The 16529-nt window shown below is 44.7% G+C and overlaps 1 protein-coding gene across 3 annotated transcripts in view; it reads left to right on the plus strand.

Moving 5' to 3' along the window:
- The first annotated feature begins 10159 nt into the window (after positions 1-10159).
- SBNO1 (strawberry notch homolog 1) overlaps positions 10160-16529 on the plus strand; it is a 59358-nt gene continuing 52988 nt past the window's right edge. For 2 of the 3 annotated variants that reach the window (XM_047827554.1, XM_047827556.1), the window contains exon 1: positions 10161-10369. The gene's annotated coding sequence lies outside the window, so the exon portion shown is untranslated. Of the gene's footprint in view, positions 10370-16529 lie in introns of all 3 variants that reach the window. The other variant, XM_047827555.1, reaches the window with a different exon arrangement.

The following is a 16529-nucleotide window of genomic DNA, read 5'->3' on the forward strand; positions in this document are numbered from 1 at the left end:
ACCTGGCTGAAGTCGGACGCTTAACCGACTGCGCCACCCAGGCGCCCCCTGAATTCCTATTTTAGATTCTACTCCTAACAAGACCCAGACGGACACAAAGGTCATAGCAAGGACTCTGACTTTTATTCCATGTCTAATGGGAAGCCACTAAATGGCTTCAAGCCAAGGATAGATAGATGGGTGAATCTGAATAGTTACTCACTGCAAATAGTTACATAAATTACAATAATCTATTTTGAGGTTTGGAATCGTGGAATAATGTGACATGTTTTTGGACTGTTTGCTTAATGATCCCCACTTTCCTAAGATGGTTACATCATGTGGGTGAAATCACACCAATGCTATGATTACTTTCCTTACTCTAGTGTTATTTTTGCTTTCATATTTGCTCCAGGCTTTTGCTATTGTTAAATATTTCATATCAGTATCAGTTCTTGTAAGGTTCTATCAAATGGGGAATGTGCACCCTAAAGTTTCATGGCTGGTGGCCACTGTGATCTACTAACTGCGTCCCATTCTCTGTGAATAGACACACACACATATATATATATTTTTTTTCTATTATGTATATGTATGTGTATATATATATATATATATACACACACATATATATATATACACATATATATATATGTAAGGATACATGGATACACACATACAAATATATAAAACTTCCCCTCTCGATATGTATATACACGTAATACATTAATATGTGTAATATGTATACAATATATGTACATATTTGGAATGCAAACAAGTGACAGTAAAACAATACTCTTTACCTCATAGGCTTATTGTTAGGCTCAAATGGGAGACTGAATATAAAGCATATGGGGATGTAGGAGTTGGAAATGGTAGCCATTTAGCAGTGACTAAAATAAAGTTACAAAATTGCATCTTAGTGAATTGCTATAATTTGGGTTGTTAACAGTTTCCTCTCCTCCATTCTTTTCTTGGTGTCCTCAGAGGGAAGCCAAAACTTGTCTATTGAGTAGCATTTCAAGACAGGACTCTGTGGTCAGGCTCCTTGTTATTGAGTATGGAGAGAATATGCGAAAATGATGTCTATAGCATAAAATTTGGTATCAGGTGATATAGAACCAATAGCTTCTATGCTTCAGTCTTTTTCCTCATCCTTTAAAATGGGTGTATCTTCCTTCCATCTTAACATCTCTTTTTAAGAAACAGTATTATAAACTAGTTCTTTAGTTGACTAGAATTCCTTAAGGGTTTAACATTATTAGGGTATTGAAAAAGTAAATGGGGAATGTATGTATCGATCAGTAAGGGTGTTTGTTTGAAAAGTCAAGCTTAGGGGCGCCTGGGTGGCGCAGTCGGTTAAGCGTCCGGCTTCAGCCAGGTCACGATCTCGCGGTCCGTGAGTTCGAGCCCCGCGTCGGGCTCTGGGCTGATGGCTCAGAGCCTGGAGCCTGTTTCCGATTCTGTGACTCCCTCTCTCTCTGCCCCTCCCCCGTTCATGCTCTGTCTCTCTCTGTCCCAAAAATAAATAAACGTTGAAAAAAAAAAAAAAAAGTCAAGCTTAAAGATGGTTTAACAGCACAGGTCAAACTGTTTAATTTAGAATGTGATTAAAACTTTTTTTTTGAGAGGGAGAGAGATAGATTGGGGAGGGGCAGAGAGAGAGAGGGAGAGAGAAAATCCCAAACAGGCTCCACGCTGTCAGCACAGGGCTCAAGGCAGGGCTCAAACCCACAAACTGTGAGATCATGACCTGAGCCTAAATCAAGAGTCGGACACTTAACCGCCCGAGCCACCCAGGCACCCCTAGAATGTGATTTTTAAATTTCTTTTATGCATGGGCTTTTAGTTTTTGGATAGCTCTTTAATTTATGAGTTTGAAGGGGGTGAATAAACATCATTTTCTTTCTGAGAGATGTACTTAATAGCTGGATCAGTTTGCTGGGACTGCTGTAACAGAGCACCACCAACTGAGTGGTTGAAACAATAAAACCATCTTGCCTGCACCTGGGTGGTCTGTTGGTTAAGCATCTGACTTCAGCTCAGGTCATGCTCTCGTGGGTTCGAGTCCCATGTCGGGCTCTGTGTTGACAGCTGGGAGCTTGGAGCCTGCTTCGGATTCTGTGTCTGCCTCTCTCTCTGCCCCTCCCCACTCTCAAAAATAAATAAACATTAAAAAAAATTTAAAAAAACAACCTAAAGTATCGGCAGGGCTGGTTCCCTTGGAGGGCTCTGAGGAGGGGTCTGTTCCATGACTGTCCCCTGCTTCCTGGTGGCATGTTGACAATCTTTGGCATTCCTTGGTTTGTAGAAGCATCACCCCGACCTCTGCCTTTATTTTCATGCGGCCTTCTGCCTGTCTGCATGTGCCTCCAAATTTCCCTTTTTTAAGGACACACCCATGTTGGATTAGGGATCACACTAATGACCTCGTTTGACCTCGTTTAATGACCTTGATTTGATTTGTAAAGACCCTATCTCCAAGGTCACATTCCGAGGTACTGGGGGTCAGAACTCCAATATATGAATTCATGGGAGACACAATTCAGTACAATAGTGTGTCTGAGTTTAATAATTTAGACAGCTTATGTTTAATGTGATGTGTCTTATGTCTAATTTAAATGTGATGCTTTTAGGGGAAATTTACAAAAACGAATAGCAGGGCATCCATTATAAAAACATAAAAAAAGTAAAGTATTATTTTAAGTTAATACACACATAGGGTGAAAACTTTAAACAGAAACACTTCTCCTCCTTAATCTAATTCTCCCAGCTCCAGAACCATTCTATGCATATGCTACTATACTACGTTGGAGAAGGTAAAGACAGGTTATGGCAATGATCCAAACCAATAATGACCGTCAACACTTTGTGTGTGAAGAGTCGTCAGAACATTCTGAAAATCTGTATTAAGAAACAGGTAATAGGGCCGCCTGTGTGGCTCAGTCATTTGGTTGAGCATCCGACTCTTGATTTCAGCTCAGATCACAATCCAGGGTCATGGCATGGAGCCCCACAAGAAACTCAACTCTTGTTACCCGGGCCTTCATTTTTTCTTGTCATTCTTCCATTTCGTTTTCCCTTTCCTAAAGAGATACTCCACAGGGATTAAAAATGTCCATACTTTCTTGGGACAGTTTGAGTCCATATCAGTCTGTACTCCAAAAAGTTGGTTCTCAGGCCAGGGAAGACTTTTATTTCAACGTTTACTTATTTTTGGGACAGAGAGAGACAGAGCATGAATGGGGGAGGGGCAGAGAGAGAGAGGGAGACACAGAATCCGAAACAGGCTCCAGGCTCTGAGCTGTCAGCACAGAGCCCGACTGTGCTCGAACTCACGGACCGCGAGATCATGACCTGAGCCGAAGTCGGCCGCTTAACCGACTGTGCCACCCAGGCGCCCCCAGGGAAGACTTTTAAAAATTAGTTTAAATATATGTTTAAACCTTTCAACTTTTCACTTTAATTAGTGTCTGTATTAATCAAGATTGGTTTTGGATTGCCATTGAAAGAAGCCCAGCTCGACCGGGCTCAAGGAAATGAGGATGTGGATTATCGCTCATAACAGAAAAGTTCAAGGGTAGAAGTAACTTCAGGCAGGACAGGATCCAGGGAGTCAAAGAGTGACATCTGCATTTAGTGTCTCCTTCTCCCTCCCTGTCCACCTCTTTGCCCTACTGCTGTTAGGTCGGCCTCACAGACTGGTCTCCCATTCTACGTGGCCTCTGCCCCCACTTCCTGATGCTATCTTAGCAACGTCAGTGGCAAGGAACTGTCTTTTTCCAACTGCTTTCAGTTCATGTCTTGGTTTTATAATGATTTTTTTTTTTTTTTTTGAAGTTCTAGGTCCAACATGGGGCTTGAACTCACAACCCTGAGATAAAGAGTTGCATGCTGACCTGAGTCAGCCAGGCGCCTCTTTTTCCTACTACTTTCGACATAAAGTTCTGAAACTGAAACTCGTTGCCTCGGCACTGAATCTATGGGTGTGGCCTGGAAATGCACCCAACACTTCAATTTGCCAGAACTGAATTACATGCTCAACTCTGGAGTAATGTGTATGGGAGATGATTACTGTTCTCCAAACCACATGGACTTTGAGACAGAGAGATAAAAATTAAAGTGCCACTATCTGAAGAAAGACAGGTGGGGCACCTGGGTGGCTCAGTCGGTTAAGCGTCCGACGTCGGCTCAGGTCGTGGTCTCGCGGTTCATGAGTTCAAGCCCTGGGTCGGGCTCTGTGCTGACAGCTTGGAGCCCAGAGCCTGCTTTGGATTCAGTCTCTCTCTCTCTCTCTCTCTGTTCCTCCCCTGCTCACACATACACTGTCTCTCTCTCAAAAATAAAGATTAAAAAAAAGAGAGACAAGGGGCGCCTGGGTGGCGCAGTCGGTTAAGCGTCCGACTTCAGCCAGGTCACGATCTCGCGGTCCGTGAGTTCGAGCCCCGCGTCGGGCTCTGGGCTGATGGCTCAGAGCCTGGAGCCTGTTTCCGACTCTGTGTCTCCCTCTCTCTCTGCCCCTCCCCCGTTCATGCTCTGTCTCTCTCTGTCCCAAAAATAAATAAACGTTGAAAAAAAATTAAAAAAAAAAAAAAAGAGAGACAGAGATGGATTTGGGGGAGAGGGGGAGTCAAAAACAACCTGTTCCAGAGCACAGATTTTTAAGGCAGTGAAAATACTCTGATAACTGTAACGATAGATAGATGTCATTATGCGTTTGTCCAAACCCGTACAACATATACCACCAAGAGCAAACTTTAAGGTGAACTACGGACTTTGGGTGATAGTGATGTATCAAGGTGGGGTTAGCACAACTGTAACAAATGTATTGTTCTAGTAGGGGACATTGATTAACTGGGGAGCCTGTGCATGGGTGGGGGTGGGGGTACATGGGAAGTCTCTGTACCTTCCCCTCAAATTTGCTGTGAATATAAAACTGCTAAAAAAAAAAAAAAAAAAAAAAAAGGCCTTCAAAACACAACCCGCCAAAAGCCTCTGTCCACATGATGTCTGCCATTGTGAAAAACCCAGTAGATGCTTTAGTCATATTCTGATGCTGCATTAGGTTGCTCACCACTCATCCCTTGAAACGCTACTTCCGTGGCATCCGTGATATAATCTCTCCCTGGTTCTGCTTTACCTCTCTGACTTTACTCAGGCTCACTGAGTGGTCACCTCTTAGATACACACCCTGAGGGTTCTGCCTTTGGCCCCCTGCTTTCCTCTCTGCATTCTTTCTAGCACAGTTTTATCCTTCTTCATGTTTTAATCCCCATCTAGATCCTCAAGCTGCAGACTCCCAACTGCTTGCTAGACCTCTCCACTTGGATGTCCCATTGGCCCCTCAAAATTCCTCATGATAGACTTACTTTCATGGCCTCCAATGAACAATACCTCCTACTGTTCATATTTTTTTTTAATTTTTTTTTCAACGTTTATTTAGTTTTGGGACAGAGAGAGACAGAGCATGAACGGGGGAGGGGCAGAGAGAGAGGGAGACACAGAATCGGAAACAGGTTCCAGGCTCTGAGCCATCAGCCCAGAGCCTGATGCGGGTCTCGAACTTGCAGACCGCGAGATCGTGACCTGGCTGAAGTCGGACGCTTAACCGACTGCGCCACCCAGGTGCCCCTGTTCATATTTTTTTAAAGATTATTTTAGGGACGCCTGGGTGGCTCAGTCGGTTAAGTGTCTGACTCTTGATTTTGGCTCAGGTCATGATCTCACAGTCGTGGGATTGAGCCCCGCATTGGGCTCTGCACTGAGCATGGAGCCTGCTTGGAATTCTGTCTGTCTGTCTGTCTGTCTCTCTCTCTCTCTCTCTCTCTCTCTCTCTCTGCCTCTCCTCGACTTGTGTGCTCTCTGTCTCTCAAAATAAACATTAAAAAAAAAAAGATTATTGTATTTTCAAGTAATCTCTACACCCAATGTGGGATTTGAACTCACAACCCAAGATCAAGAGTTGCATGCTCTACCAACTGAGCCAGTCAGCCCTTCCCACCCCTTCATACCCTTGTGTTGTCTTTCCTTGAATCTTGTGCGGCCTTGTTAATTGACAGAATGTGATGGAAACATCACTTGGTCAGTTGCAAGCCTAAAATTCAAGAGAGGCTGTAAACTTCTGCTTTTGTGTTTTTGGGAGCCCAGAGCCACAATGTAAGAACCATGAGGCAACTGGAGAGACCACACGGAGAGAGAGAAATACAGCGATTCCAGCATCCTGGCTGAGCCCAGCCCAGCTTGCAGCGTGAGAAAAAACCAAAATGGTGGTTAAGTCATTAGGTTTGGGGGTGTTTGTTACATAGTAATAGATAAGCAAAACTTTCCCCATTATCTAAAGCCAAACTCATTGTCTTCCTCTTCACATGTGGGTCTTCCTGAGGTCATAGTTTCAGCTGTGGCACTATTATCTACCTAGGTTCCGAAGAGAGAAACTGAGGCTTCATTATAGACTCCTCCCTCCTCACAACCCCTATACAACTAGCCACTGTGTGTCGTTGGCTTTATCTCCTAAATATCTCTTGAACCTGGACCTCTTCTTTTGCTCAACAGAATTTTGCTCTGTATCACCTTCTGTTCTTATCTTCTCTCGATCTATCTAGTCCTCATATCTGCAGCCCAGTTCTTAGATCCCTCTGCTGCACTGCTCCCAGAGTGATATTCTAGAATGTCTAGCCAACCATGGCAGCTCTCTGCATAACAGGCTCCTGAGCTCCCTGTAGCCTACAGAATAAAGTCCAAACTCAGTTACAAAATGCTCTTGGAGAATGACCTTCATCTATTTTTATAACCCTACTGATAATTCCCTGTTACTTGCTATGTCAATCAAGGTTCAGACAGGAGGCCGAAACTACACCGGGTTTTGAATAGAGATCCATTAATGTAAAGAACTGTTAACTGGGTCTAAGCTGGTAAACTGGGTGACCTGAAAGGGTGGAAAGAGAACTTTAAGACATCACCTCTCCAGCTGCAGGAAGCAGCTCCCACCACTTGGGCTACGGGGACGCAGGGAAGGGGTTGGTGTCATTAAACTCAGAAACACGAAAGAGGGACCCGTGTTGCTCAGACCTAAACTCCAAGGAGGGGGCTCTGCTCAGCTGGTGCCAGCATCTCAGACCTTACAGGGTGGCCCAGTGGAGGGTCCTGCTGGTCCCGCCCCCTGGGAGGAGGGTTTGGTGGGACTATCCCGCAGGCCTGGGGGACACTGAGGAGAGCTGCTGCTAGGGTGAAGAAGTGTTGTTGGGATGACGTTCACAGGAAACTTTCTCCTCCTCCAGCTTTGTCGTCTCCCTCTGGCACTCCCTGTTGCAGAAACAAACACTGAAACAGCTGGCAGAGCAGAAATGTGGTTTTGCGCAGCACGATACAGACTAGGGAAGCCTGGGCGTGGAGCTGAGAGACGTCTGTCTTAATGACCCGTGCGCTTGCCTTGTTACTGTCGCTTCTCCTTGCTTTGCTCCTACCTGTTTCAGGACATTTGCATGTGCTGTTTCCTCTTCTTGAAATGCAGTTCCCTCTTCTCTTTGCCCACTTAATACCTACTTTTCCCACTTCCTCAAGGAAGCAGCCTTTGAGTCCTCTGGTGAGGTCAAATCCCTCTGTAATAGGCTGTTAGCTTCTTTGTAACAATGTCACAGTTACAAGTTTACATTTTGTGTAATCTTTGGATTAACACCCACCACAACGTAGGGATATTAAACAATTTTTTAATGATTATTTATTTTTGAGAGAGACAGAGTACCAGCGGGGGAAGAACAGAGAGAGGGAGACACAGGATCTGAAGCAGGCTCCAGGCCCTGAGCTATCAGCACAGAGCCCAACACAGGGCTCGAACCTACGGACCATGAGATCATGACCTGAGCCAAAGTTGGACGCTTAAACGACTGAGCCACCCAGGTGCCCCAACACTGTAAGGACATTAATCTATGGGTAGGAACCATCCCCGTCTCTATTCTCATTTGGTTTTCTTACATTTGTGCCCCTAATTTCTAACAATGTACCTGGCCCATAGTAAGGGCTCAATAAATACTTGTTGAATGGAGTGAGAAGTGCAGTTTTAACAGCCATGGAGAAGTCAATACCATGCCTCAACAGGGTTTTGTTTTGTTTCTGAATTAGCTGCTTCCAATAGCATCTCTGTTCTGGGTGGACCCAGTAAGTCTTCCTCCTGCTTCTGGTCCTCAGTAGCTTGACTCCCATCCCGATACAACTGCTACTTGCATTGTCATTCTGAGATGCTCTATGTGTACACGCAAGCAAAATATATTATTATACATACTCATAGATAGAGGTGCTTCATTCTGTTGAACAACTGTTTTTCACTGTAGGAAAGTACCACAGTTCAGTTAACCAGTCCTTTCCTCAAAGACATTTAGTTTGTTTCCCATCTTTGGATTCTACAAATAATGCTGTAGTGAATAACCTTGTGTGTGACATTGTGTGCAAATACACAGTTATATTGCAATATCTCCTGAAATACCATCTTTTACTTTGCTCCCAGAGAAGGAGATTATGCAGATCTGGCAGCAAGGACCTGGCTTGGATGCTCAGAAAGTATCTCTAAAGGTGGGGGTTTCTAGGTCAGACCTCCACTTTTTGGAATCTAGTATTTACCTAGTCCTAGCCTGCAGCTAGAGTTCGAGGGCCACTTGGAAACCAAATTGTACCAGCCATGCTCAGAAGACACTGATTCATTAAATACAGTGTTTTAGATTTTTTTTTCTGCATCCTTTTCTCCTTTCATTTCCTTGTCTTTTCATAATTTGACAGATTTGTAATGGTTTGTTTGGTGTCATCTGCACTAGACCATAAACTAGGGCTAGTCTAGTGGCCAGCAGTGAACAGGACACATGAGGGCCTGTTCTTATGGGACTAGTTTTATCATTTTTACCTTTACCAGGTTTCTTTGTGTGTAAGGATGAAATGAAATAATGAAAGCAAAGTAATTAGTCAGCAATTTAAAATGTTCACTTATATGAATATATATATATATATACATATATATATATATGACACATACTTATGTATATAAACGCCCAGTTGGAAGATTCATAATCATCTTGCCATGACTACTTTTTTTCCTCCCTACTTTCCCTCTACTTTCTCCTGAGGAGCTCACACCTTAACCTCCAAGTGTTTTGGGGACTTGGTTTTCAACGCAAGGCGAGCGGGATGCGCCGCCAGTAGGGGGCAAGACTCACCCAGGCGTGCCTATTACCTAAGCAACGGAGTCAAACAGCATTCAGAATGACTTTACAAAAGGGTTACCAAGAAGTTAATTTGTTTATTCTGTCAGGTCATTTAATAAGAACAATAATAATAGTAGTAGTGGTAAGAATAAGGGGAAGGAGAAGAAAATAAGGAAGCGAGAGGTGGTGGCGACAAACCTTTTCTGCAGCAATCATTAATCAAGAGCAATAGTTCAGAAAAAAGAAATGGGGCTGACTCTGCTCACACTCCTTAGGGTATGATAATGACAGTGGACCAGCCGAAGGTCTCCGAGTTATACTGCGGTTTCATATTGAATAAAGTGCTTTGAGCGAGCCTAACAAGCAAAGAATAAGCGAATTATTTTTTTCTCGGATTGACTGGGTAATGAAGAGCTTTCCAAAGTGATAGAGACGCCACTAGGTAACTTCCTGGGCCGAAACCACACACCAGAAGGTTTTGAAAATAGCTTCGGGCCCCTCCTAGCCCGACTTTTGAAAGCAGGTGTGGGACGCATGCGCCCGGCCCACCGGCTGACCTCCTCGTGGCAAAACCAGAGTGCGGACCTTCCTCCCGACGGCCCGCGGGGCAGAAAGGGAGGGGGAACGGAATTCTCGCGAGGTGTTTGAGCGCCGGCGGAAGCAGTAGACACGTGACTCTTCCAAGAGGCCTTCGCCTTCCCCCCTCCCCCTTCTCGGAAACCCGGCCCCCTCACCCCTCGCCCACCCCGGAGACGCGGTAAAGGACCGTTTGGGTTCCGGAATTCTCTTGGATCCAACCACTGGTACCGGGTCGGCTGGGGCCGGCGGAGTCCGTGCTTGGCAGAGAAGGCAGGGGGCGGTCAAGATGGGGGGGGGAAATCATCTTCCTTCACCTAGGAGGGAGGCGGGGCGGAGGGGGGCGCTGGGGAGCGGGTGGGGGGGGGGGGTGGGAAAGGGAGGAAGTCACGTGGGGCGCGCGGCGCGCGCTGCGTGCGCGCGGCGCCTCATCCGTCGCCCCACCCCCTCCCCTCCGGCGGGGCGGGGGGGCCGGGGGGAGGGGCGTCAAGATGGCGGCGGGGAGGTAGGCAGAGCCGGACGCCGCTGCTGCCGCCGCCACCGCCGCCTCCGCTCCAGTCGCCTCTAGTTCTTCAAGCTCTCGCCACCCGGGAGAAGCTGTTCCGGCGTCGGATCCCGCGGGGAAAGTAAGTCCTTTCCTTAGCTCTCTTCTGCTTCCACACTCCCCCTCCCGGACAGCCAGCCTCCCACTCCCACCCTCCTCAGGGGGCCGTGTGGGGCCGGGCTGGGGGGGGGGGGGGCAGCCACCTCACCCCGGCTTGGGGCCTCCCTCGCCCCTCTTCGCCCCCTCAGCTGCGCGCCCCAGGGTTCTCGGGGGCACGGTCCCAGCAGCAGCCCCGCCGCTCTCGCTTCCTCCGCCCGTCAGCGCCGGGCCCTGCGGTCGCTGCGCGTGGGGCTCTCGGGCCCCGGGGGCCCCGCTGTCCCGGGCCGGAGGCACCCAGTTTGGGCGGGGAGGCAAGGTCTGCGGACTCCGGCTCCGACTCTACTTGGGTCGCCCCCCTTGCTCTCCCCGCTCCACTCGAGGACGGCGAGGTCCCGGACCCGCAGGAAAGTGAGCTCCGCAATCCTTCAAAAGTCCTCCTGTCGGAGGATTGCCCCCGGCTTGCGACGAGTGCGGGAGGCGATGGGAGCGCCCCAAATCTGGACCCCACGCCTGCAGTTTTCTGATTACCTCGCTCTCAGGGTGTCGAAGCGGTACGGGGGACACGTGGGGGCCACCTTCAAGCCTCACCGAGCGATCAGGTTAATTTTGTCTCCAGCTCGCTCGCTCGCTCGCCTCCCAGACCCTAAGCATCTATGCAGAGAAAGGCGGTTGCGGATTTGCTTGCTCCAAGAGTGCTTGGCGTAACGAGCATCTAAAGTTCCCCAAACCAGCGCTTGCCGGTGGTTTCCCTGAAGTGGCTTGGGATCGGCTTAACCGCTGAGGAGATGTGGATGTGCCCGAACCCTTGTGATTGTTTCTTTCCTGACCCTGGCACCCAGCTCCTCCCCTTTCCACCCCGGCTTTGTGCTGCTGTTTGGTTACTGTTTGCGGACCTCTAACTTGATCCTCGCACAGAGAAGCCCTTTTTATGTGCGGGCTCCGTTTACTGTAGGGAGCTTTTGTTTTGGGGAGTCGCTGGTTGAGAAACGTGGGGAAAGAAGGGCCAAGAAAACGAGAGTCAAATAAAGCAACGTCTTCATCCATTGAATTGCGCAGCCAATTGTAACCGCACCCGGAAGTTTGTACTAAACACGTGTTGCTGAGGGAAGGTTAAAAGCTGGGTCCCCTTTGACCTTTGAGAGTTGATTATTAGCAGTTTATGTTGGGTTAAATGGTTGTTTGTTTGTATTTTTTTTTTTTTTCTAGACAGCCATGATTAGGGACGAAGTAGGGCTTGTCCAGAGTCGGCCAGGAAGGTCTAGAAAGCTGTCAAATCCGGAGTTGCCCTAGAGCAGATAGACTCGGAGGCACGAGCCAGCTAACAGTGCGAAGGGATTCCTTTCCCCCACTATATTTACGGCAATCAAGTGATTTTTTTTTTTCCGTAAGCTGCGGGGGAAAGCCAGGATCATTGCCCCAAAGACAGTTTGTATAGAATTTCTAGGACAAAATGCAGAGTTTGGCATGGGTGCCTTGCATGGGACCGTGATTTCGAGAGCAAGGGAACGTTTCATTTTCGTGTTTAAAGAAGCTGCTTCCAGAATTTCCTTTATCTGGAAAAACATCTATATTCTTTTGGCCTCTGCTCTTTTGTCCCCCACGCTAACTTAATTACACACCGTTGTCTATAGAATTCTAAGTGAATTTTACTCTAGCTTGTGGGTAAGTATTAGAAGGGGAGGCTTAGTTGGTGGCTGACAGTCCCATTCATTCATTCATTGAATGCTGTTAAGCGTCTGGCAGTTCTCCTTAAGGGCTTTGCTGACATTACGTACTGCTTAAAAACGGACAGTGTGAAGATTCTTTCATGCTTTTTAAAATGATTCATCTCAAAGACTCTGGCTGCAGATACATTTCTGCGTTTCTTAGTTTCTAAATTGAGCTTTGATTTGAGACTTGCCTCCTGTGAAGGTCCTGAACGCTTGGATCTGAGATCTGGTCTTGCAGGTACCCTGACTTCATGAGTCTCTCAGTTCCCGTGCTTTGTCTGCCTAAAATTAGTGTAAAGATACTTTCTGAGAAGAGCTGCTTTCACATGAAATAGCTAAGTAGTTACCAAAATGATAGGATCCTAAAGTTTTTGCAGTTGTCTTTTTTTTTTTTTTTTTTAATGCTGAAGATTGACTTTGATGTCGTTGAATTTATTAGGACAGTCTTGGGATACCACTGAAATTTTGTGTAGATGGAAAGATAGGCTCTTGAAGAGCAGGAACTCTGGTTTTATGAGTACAGTACAAAACCCATCAAGCTAACTTGCTTATTTAATTCTGGGGAGGCAGTGTATAGTACAGAGTAGTGATTTTGAAACCTTTTTACTGCATCCCGTGGTATTTTTACGTTGTGTAAACATAATGACATGTTTTACGTTGTGATCTAGTATATACGCACACACGGAACTGAAAAAGTCATGTCGTGAAATGTTTATCCTCTCTACACACTCTGCGCTAGTTTTCTGTTCTGTATTGAAATATTTAAGAATGCTGATCATGATACACTGAATTGACTTGACAACTCACTGTGGTGTGACCAGCAGATTGAAAAATATGTTCTAGAGTTAAGAGTACAGTATCTTGGGGGGATGTGGGGTCAGAGCTCCTAGGTTTCTAATTCTGCTCCATGCTTGCTTTGTTGTTACCTTGTTACAGTTCATCTCTCTAAGGCTCAGTTTTTATCTGTGACAAAGGGATAACAGGTAATATTTATTCATGGGTTATCCGGAGGGTTAAAAGAGAAAAAAAATCAACACTGTAGTAAATCTCAAGGTGTCTAACCATCTGGATTTGATGGCGGTAATCAAGAAAGTTGTCCCACCCCCTCCATTCTTTCATGTGTTTGTTTGTAAAGCATATTTGAAATTTTGTTATCTGCACGTTCCTTTGTGAATCCATTCTTCCTATAAGTTTTGTAGTGAGAGCAGGAAGAGGCAAACTTCAGTGAGCAATTGCTCCCTTGAAAAATAGCTATTAAAAAATACAAATTATATTCCTCAAGGTAATGAAAATCCTTGTTAATGAATTTTTTATATTATCTTTTATATCGTGATGTTCTTTTTTTTGTTGTTGTTAGTTTCACTTATTTATTTTGAGAGAGGAAGAGAGAGCGAGAGAGTATGCATGCATGAAAGGGATAGAGAGAGAGGGAGAGAGAATCCCAAGCAAGGCTCCCCACTGTCAGCGCAGAGCCTGATGTGGGGCTTTGAATTCACAAAACGTGAGATCATGACCTGAGCTGAAACCAAGAGTTGGACACTTAACCAACGGAGCCACCCAGGCGCCCCTCTCCTGATGTTCTTAATTAAGGAATTGCATTCAGTAGACACTGAATAAATACCTTGTTCATAGATTATATTAGCTAAATTCTGAGTGGATCATTATCCTTCAACTTCTTAAACTAAATGTCATTCGTTACGTGTGGGCTTTGTAAAAGTAAAGTTGAAGCGGAGTTAAAAGGCAGACATACTTAGCGTTGTTAAGGAGAAAAAGTCCTGTTTGTTATTAGTTCAGGCAGAGAAAGATACTTGCTTTACATAAAGAGGTCTACCAGTCTCCTCTAGGCAACCTAACTGGTTAGCTGGACAAATTGAATATCTGACACTTATAGGTAAAAAGGAACTCGTATTTTATAGAACTAATGTGGAAGTTATTGAATAGATTGCCCACAAGTAAAGTTGTATTTTAGGGAATAAAGCGTTGGATCAGTGATGTGGAAGAAAACCTGTATTTTTGACGTGATACTAATATTTATCCAAATGATATTTAATAGCTAGTAATGTAACATTTATGCAACAGCAATCCTGTAAAATAGGTTCTGTTTTTATTCCCATTTGAGGAAACAAGTTATTACTTGATCACCTAAGTTATTATTTGACCGTATTATACTACTAGTGGATGATGTGGCCAGGATTTGAACCCAGAGATTGTTTGACCCCATTGTCTGCACACTTGCCACTGCTACAGATAGACCCCTTGTATCTGCCCAGAGCTATAAAGATCTGCTTTAGGTCTCAACAAGAGCAATCTTGTCCTGGTTGATCGGTTTCAGTGTTGGTATTCTCAGTGGGAACTGTACCCTTGCATTCTTCTGATTGGCTGTTGTTTCTCAGGATTCTCTTCTTGCCAAAGATGGCTCTTCATTTCTGCTACTGTGTCCTTGTTTCTTATTTATCGTAGATGCTTTCATAGGTGTACTATTTTGAAATAGGTGGTATTTTTGAATGTGTTTATTTATGATAGAAATGGAACCTTTTGTTCATTGTTTCAGATAGAGTCACTCTGAGGTTAGCAATTTGGGGGTTTGTTTAAACATTGCTACACGTTAAACTTCACCTAAGGTCTACGAAATCCTTTGTTAGATACACTGTAACAGTTCTTTTATATTTATCTAACAGTATTTGCATTTATATTGTATTTAAAGGGTTCAAAGTAAAATTGTTGTTTTTCCTCTCAATAAATCTTACTTGTAAGGTGAGGAGAAGATTGAATAATATAACCTTTTTAAGAGCTCTCTTCGCCTGAACACTGAAATTCTGTGAGTCTGTAATAGTTTCAGAATAGGAAAATTAAATATTAAGAGTATTGCCTAATGGCATTAGAGAATGGCATTAGATGTTCCTCCATATCCCTTTCCCCCTTTTTCACTGCAAAAAAGTGCAAGTAAAGAATTTGTGCCCAGTTGACTAAGAAAGGATCCCTAGGGGCGCCTGGGTGGCTCAGTCAGTTGGGTGTCCTACTTGGGCTCAGGTCATGATCTCATGGCTTGTGGGTTCGAGCCCCGCATCAGGCTCTGGGCTGACAGCTCAGAGCCTGGAGCCTGCTTCGGATTCTGTGTCTTTGGATTCTGAGTTCCCCTTCCCCATCATGCTCTGTCTCTCTTTCAAAAATAAACATAAAAAAAAAAAAAAAAAGGATCCCTAGATTTTGTGTAGAAGATGTATATAAACCTAAAAACTCCTTCATTAACAGCTTGTAAAAGTCATTGTTGTTACTAAGTCACTACTGAGGTTAGAGGTCTCAAATTGTTATTCCTGTGAATGAATTTTCAGTAGGTCATTGAGTGTTATTTGTAACTGTGCTGTTATTTCTTGTAAAAATACCAAGTTTTTCCCAAATTTTTCCCTTCCCTGATAATATTTTTGTACTTTCAATTCTCACTTTTCAGAAAATATGTTTCAAAAACTTCTCATGAATTTAGTAATGCTTTTCAATGATTTTTTTTCATTAATGTTTTTATACTTTTTAGTATAATTAGGTAGGGCTTGGTGTGCCTCTAGTGGATTAATGGATCCCTTGGCCTCCCAAGCGTTCTTTGGTCTGTAGTTTAGGTGTCACTGGTTCAAAACAATTTTTTTTTTGTTTTTGTTTTTGTTTTTTTTAACGTTTTATTTATTTTTGAGACAGAGAGAGACAGAGCATGAACGGGGGAGGGGCAGAGAGAGAGGGAGACACAGAATCTGAAGCAGGCTCCAGGCTCTGAGCTGTCAGCCCAGAGCCTGACGCGGGGCTCGAACTCACGGACCGCGAGATCGTGACCTGAGCTGAAGTCAGCCGCTTAACCGACTGAGCCACCCAGGCGCCCCAAAACAATGTATTTTTATTTCAAATGTAAGTAAATCATTATTTCTAATATTGACTTTAAAAAGATGACATTTTGATAGTTTCTGGAGTTTTATCAATCAATCTAGGTCAGGATTAGTCATAGCAAGCAGACCAGGACCACCACACATTCCCCCAGGTCACTGGTCTTAGTGAAGTATTTTGTGGATTGAAAATGTTTTTATTTATTTTTTATTTTTAAATGTTTATTTACTTCGAGTGAGCAGGGTAGGTACAGAGTGAAGGAGAGAGAATCTCAAGTAGGTTCTGTGTTGTCAGCATAGAGCTGGATGTGGGGCTTGAACCCACGAACCGTGAGATCATGACCTCAGTCGAAACCAAGAGTCAGATACTTAACTGGCTGAGCCACACGAGCGCCCCTGAAAATGTTTCTAAAGCATTGGCTTAGCTCTCAGTACATGTTTGTATTACATTACTAGGATTAGTTTGTAAAATATGGTCAGCTATTTATTTTACATCTTCATTGGGACATTTCTCCTATTTGTCTCCTCTGTTCATTCCCTTCATACCGTTTCCATCTTGCTGTGCACT

The sequence above is a fragment of the Prionailurus viverrinus genome, chromosome D3, assembly GCF_022837055.1.
Source record: "Prionailurus viverrinus isolate Anna chromosome D3, UM_Priviv_1.0, whole genome shotgun sequence".
Taxonomy (NCBI): Eukaryota; Metazoa; Chordata; class Mammalia; order Carnivora; family Felidae; genus Prionailurus; species Prionailurus viverrinus.